Below are 6,348 nucleotides of genomic sequence, written 5' to 3' on the forward strand. Positions count from 1 at the left end.
ATCATAATAGTTGTACTTCACTTTTATTGCTCAGTTTTACTAGGAGCTGTTCACTTTTATTAATTTTGTCAAAAACCACCTCTTGGTTCTGATTTTCCATATTATAAGTAATTTTCCATTTCAATAACTTCAGCTTTTATTTTTATAATTTCTTTCTATTTTCTTGAGGTTTAATATGCTGCTCTTTTTCTAGATTTTTGCAAATGAAATTTAAATTGTGAATTTAAATATTTCTTCTAATGTAACATATCTATTAAAAGTGATATGCTATCTGGAGGCATCACAATTCCAACTTCAAGTTCTATTACAAAGCTGTAGTGATCAAAACATTATGGAACTGGCACAAAAATAGACACATAGATCAATAGAACAGAATAGAAAAACAAATAAGCCAGTTAAAAATAGGCAGAAGACATGAATAGACATTTTTCCACAGAAGACATCCAGATGGCCAACAGGTAATGAAAAGATGCTCAATATCACTGATCATCAGGAAAATGCAAATCAAAACTACAAAGGCAAAGATTGTCAGATTAGATAAAATCTATGTACTGTCTATATGAAATCCACCTTAAATATAAAGACACAAATAAAAAAATGTAAAAGGCTGGGGAAAGATATGTCATGGTAACCCTAATATAAAGAAAAAGCTTATATAGCTATATTGCTATCAGACATAATAAAGGAAAATACATTAGTAGGGATAAACAGGGTAACTTCATAATGATAAAAGTTCAATTTTTGAAGAGCACATACAATATTAAATGTTTATGCATATGATGATAGAATTCTGAAATATATAAAACAAAAACTAATAAAACTGTAAGGAGAAATAAATAAATCCACAATTATAGCGAAGATTCAACATATAGTTTCAATAATTTATTAAACAAGTGTTAGATTCAGAAAACTTGAAAACATTATTGTCCAACTTAATCAAATTGACATTTATAGAACACTTCATCCAATAACAGTAGAGTACACATTCTTTTCATATTCACACAAATAAATAATTTACCAATGATATGATCTATCATATCTTATTCTATCATATAACATCATATTATATCATATAAATGTGACCTATTGATCATATGTTGAAACATAAAATAAGTTATAATAAATTTAAATTGAGTCAAGCAACTAAAGCTTTGTTTTCTGACCAGTATGGAATTAAATTAAAAATCAATAATAGAAAGATATCTGGAACGTTCCCAAATAAAAAACACTTCTAAATAACCTATGGTGCAAAGTTACATTCAAAATAGAAATTAGAGGGCTGCCTGGGTGGCAGTCAGTTGAGCATTGACTCTTGGTTTCAGCTGGAGTCATGATCTTGTCCTGGGATAAAGCCCTGCATTGGGCTCTGTGCTCAGTGCAGACACTGCTTGAGATTCTCTCTCCTTCTCCAGCTCATGTTCTCTTGTGCTCTCTCTCTCTCAAATAAATAAATAAATCTTTAAAAAAAATAGAAATCAGAATGTATTTGAAATAAATTATAATAAAAAACAAATCATGTCAAAATTTATGGGATTCGGGTAAAGGAAAACTTACCCAGTCAAGTGCAAAGTTTATTGCACTTAATTAAACACAATATTCAAAAAGAATGGTCTCCAAACAGTGGCCCTCACTTCTACTTTAGGAAACCACAAAAAGAAGAATAAATAAAACCTCAATAAAGGAGAAGGAAATGTATACAGATAAGAGTAGAAACAAATGAAATAGAAGACAGACAAATAGTCAAAAAAATCATTGAAGCCAAAAGCTGGTTCTTTGGTAATGTTAATAAAATTGATAACCCTATTCAGACTGATCAGGAAAAAGAAGACAAAGATTTTTAACATCAAGAGTGAGAGAGTTGACATCATGATAAATTCTAAAGGTATTAAAATGATAATAAGGGACTATTTTGAATTTTTAAACATTTAATAAATAATAATTTAGAATAGTTTTATATTTATAAAAAAGTTGTAAGAATATTACAGAGATTCTCCATATACCCCACAACCAGTTTAATAATTAACATTTTGAAGAAAAAAATGTTTAAAGATGAAGTCATTCCTCACAGATATAGGGAAAGAAGATATTATTTACATCCACAACACTGAAAGAAGAAGCTGGTATAAATTAGATCCTCAATAAATATTTTTTAATTGAGATATAATGACATATAATACTATGATAGTTTCAGGTATATAACATAATGATTCAATATTTTGCAAAATGATCTCCACAATAATCCTAGTTAACATCCATCACCACATGTAGTTAAATTTTTTTTCTTGCGATGAGTACTTTTAAGATCTACTCTCTTATCAATTTCCAAATTTACAACACAGTGTTAACTACAATCACTATGCTGCACATGAGTTTAGTTTTTGTCTTTTTTTTTTTTTTTTTAGGTAGGCTACATGTCCAGTGTGGAGTCCAACATGGGGCTCAAACTCGCAACCCTGAGATCAAGACCTAAGCTGAGATCAAGATTTGGATGTTTAACTGACTTAGCCACCCACGTGCCCCCACCTTTTATTTTTTTGAAAGATTCCACGTATAAAAGAGATCATGTGGCTCTAGTCTCTTTCTGTCCAACTTATTTCACTTAGCATGATGCCCTCAAGGTCATCCATGTTGCCACAAATAGCAAAATTTTCTTCTTTTTTCTGGATGAATAATATTCTGCCGTGTGTGTGTGTGTGTGTGTGTGTGTGTGTGTGTGTGTGTGTGATCTTACATATTTATCCATTCAGCCATTGACGGATGCTTAGGTTCTTTCCATGTTTTCCTTGTTGTGAATAATACTGCAGTCATAATTGGGGGTTGCATAGATCTTTTTGAGTGAGTGCTTTCATTTCCTTTGGATAAATATACAGAAGAGGAATTGCTGGATCATATGATAATTCTATTTTTAATTTCTTTGGTTTATATTTTATTTTATTATTTTACTTTATTTTGAGAGAGTGAGAGAAAGAGAGAGGGGAGGAGGAGGAGGGAGAGAGAATCTTAAGCAGGCTCCATGCCCAGAGTGGAGTCCAACAAGAGCTAAATCTCGACCCTAAGATCATGACCTGAGCCAAAATCAAGAGTTGGGCGCTTAACCAACTGAGCAACCCAGGTAATCCTATTTTTAATTTCTTGAGAAATCCCCATACCATTTTCCTTTTATGCCCATACCATACTGTTTTGATTAATATAGATTTATACTATAGTTTGAAGCCAGGAATTGTGAAACCTCCAGCTTTGTTCTTTCTCAAGGTTGCTTTATTTAGGGGTCTTTTTGTTTTTATAGAAATTTTAGAATTGTTTTTTTCTGTTTCTGTGGAAAAATGCCATAGGAATTTTGATAGGGATTGCACTGAATCTGTAGATTACTTTTGGTGGTGTGGACATTTTAATAATATTAGTTCTTCCAATCCTTGAGCACTAAATATTTTTGCATTTATTTGTGTCTTCTTCAATTTCTGTCACCAATGTCATAGTTTTCAGTGTACAGATCTTTACTTCTTTGTCCAAATTTATTTCTAGGTATTTCTTTTATGCAATTCTAAGTGAGATTATTTTCTTAAATTTTCTTTCTGATAATTCATTACTAACATATAGAAATGCAACAAATCTTTCTATTAAGATTTTGTACCCTATAACTTTAATGAGTGCATTTATTAGTTGTAATAGTATTTGAGTGGAGTATATAGAGTTTCTATATATGATATCATGCCATCTGGAAATAATGAATTTTTTTTATTTCTTCCTTTTCAATTTGGATGCCTTTTACTTTTTTTTCCCCTTGCCTAATTGCTCTGGCCAGGACTACCAATACTGTGTTGAATAAAACTGATGGAAATGGCCATCCTTGTCTTGTTTCTGATCTTAGAGGAAAATCTTTCAGCTTTTCACCAAAGAATATGATGTCATCTGTGGGTTTGTTATATATGGCTTTTATTACGTTGAGGCACATTTCTTCTACAACTGCTTAGTTGAGAGTTTTGAATGTTTTAATGTCAATAAAGTCAACAATTTACATAAAATTAACAAATTCTTTGAAAGATATTAACTAGCAAAACTCATGAGGAATAAGGGATAACTTGAATTGTCCCAAATCTGCTAAAGAAACTAAATTTATACATTGAAATTTTCAACGAAGTAAACTCCAAGCCCAAAGGGGTTCACTACAAAATCTACTAAGCCTTAAAGGCATAAATAATTCTTCATCAATAAAAATCTTTCAATAATAAAAAAAAAGGAGCGAAGACTTATTTGTTTCTATGAGGTCAGCATAATTCTGATACAAAAACAAATAAACTACTTATCAAAATCAGATTCAAAGCACTCAAGAGCACAAATTCAAAAATTCTTAACAAAATTCATCCAGTTGAATACAACTATTTGTAAAAAGATAATACACCATCACTACCTAAGGCTTATCTTGGAACTGCAAGACTGATTTAACATTCAAAAATCTATCACTATACTTCAAAATATTAACAAAACTTATCTCAACATATGCAGGAATATCATTTGTCAAAATTCGACATCCATTCCTGATAAAAATATTTCAGCAAACTAAAAAAGAAGAAAATTTCTTCAACCAGATAAAGGGCTTTTATGAAAAACCTGTAAGCTAACATTATATAATGGAGGCATAAATGTTTCCTCTCACTACTTTAACTTAACCTAGTGCTGAACATTCTAGCCATTGTAGTAAGACAAAAATAAATAAATAAATAAATAAATAAATAAATAAATAAATAAATAAATAAAATAAAAAAGAAAGAAAATAAATGGAATCTTCAGGTTCTATGGTGTAGTGGTTAGCACATCTGCCTTACACACAGAAGATCCTGGGTTCGATTCCCAGTGGAACCACAAAGTTACCTTTGGCTTCCATTCAAAAGAAAATAAGTGAAAAGCTTTCTTTTTTTTCCTTAAGATTTTATTTATTTATTCGACAGAGATAGAGACAGCCAGCGAGAGAGGGAACACAAGCAGGGGGAGTTGGAGAGGAAGAAGCAGGCTCATAGCAGAGGAGCCTGATGTGGGGCTCGATCCCATAACACCGGAATCACGCCCTGAGCCGAAGGCAGACGCTTAACCGCTGTGCCACCCAGGCACCCCTAAGTGAAAAGCTTTCAAACTGAAAACATATGACTGTCCTAGCTCATAAATAACATGATCATTTATGAGGAAAATCCTATGGAATTTACCAAAAAAAAAAAAGTCCTACTAGAAAAAGTAACTGAGTTTTAGTTTGTGTATAGGATCCTAGATCATTAAACAAACAAAAAACAACTGCAATTACAACAATCAGAAATTTAATTAAAGTAAAAAAAAAACCAACAACATACTGTTTACAACACTATCAAAACTATGAAATAATAAGGATAAATATGATAAAAGATGTTTAAGACCTGTACACTGAAAACTAAGCACAATGTTGAGATAAATTTAAAAAGACATAAGTAAATGGAGAAATAGACTGTTTTCATGGATGAAAGAATATTTTTAAGAAGTCAAGCCTCCTCAAATGAATTTCTAGATTCAACATGATATCAGTGTCCTGGCAGGATTTTGTTATAAAAATTGAGAAGTTGATCCCAAAATTCTTACAGAAATGTAAAGGGCAAAAATATATATATTGTAATAAAAAAGAACAAAACTGGAAGGATTACATTAGCTTCAATACTTATTATAAAGCTGTAATAATCAAGACAGTGTTATATTGGCATCAAGCTATTTGAATAGGTCATTGGAATAGGCAGAAAGTGCAGAAATACATTTATACAATCAATTTATTTTTGTTACAGGAGAAGTCCCATTCCATTACCTAACAGCCAGTCTTTTCCACAGAATTGAAATAATTGACTACTCCATGAAAAAGGAAAAAAAAAAAAAGATCTTAAAAAAAAAAGAAAAAAATTGATCCTTAAAAAACAGGAAAAAAAAATGATCCTTAATTTTGACCATATAAAGTATTAACTCAAAATGGATCACAGCCCTAAATAAAAACCTAGAACTATAATACTAGAAGAAAATATATGAGTAAACGTAATCTTGATGTAGGCAACAATTTTTTAGTTGCCAACACCAAAATCATTGCCAATAAATAAATAAATAAATAAATAATTGGCTTTATCAAAATAAATATTTTTTCTCTTGAAAATACACTCTTGGGGCGCCTGGGTGGCACAGCGGTTAGGCGTCTGCCTTCGGCTCAGGGCATGATCCCGACGTTATGGGATCGAGCCCCACATCAGGCTCTTCCGCTATGAGCCTGCTTCTTCCTCTCCCACTCCCCCTGCTTGTGTTCCCTCTCTCGCTGGCTGTCTCTATCTCTGTCGAATGAATAAATAAAAT

At 31.5% G+C, this 6,348-nt stretch overlaps 1 non-coding gene across 1 annotated transcript; it reads left to right on the forward strand.

Moving 5' to 3' along the window:
- Nucleotides 1–4,787: 4,787 nt before the first annotated feature.
- TRNAV-UAC (transfer RNA valine (anticodon UAC)) lies at nucleotides 4,788–4,860 on the forward strand. Its single transcript has one exon. It is a non-coding gene; the product is annotated as a tRNA-Val (tRNA).
- The last annotated feature ends 1,488 nt before the right edge of the window (nucleotides 4,861–6,348 follow it).

This window comes from Ursus americanus, chromosome 1 (assembly GCF_024610735.1).
Source record: "Ursus americanus isolate L20-20 chromosome 1, mUrsAme1.1.p, whole genome shotgun sequence".
NCBI lineage: Eukaryota > Metazoa > Chordata > Mammalia > Carnivora > Ursidae > Ursus > Ursus americanus.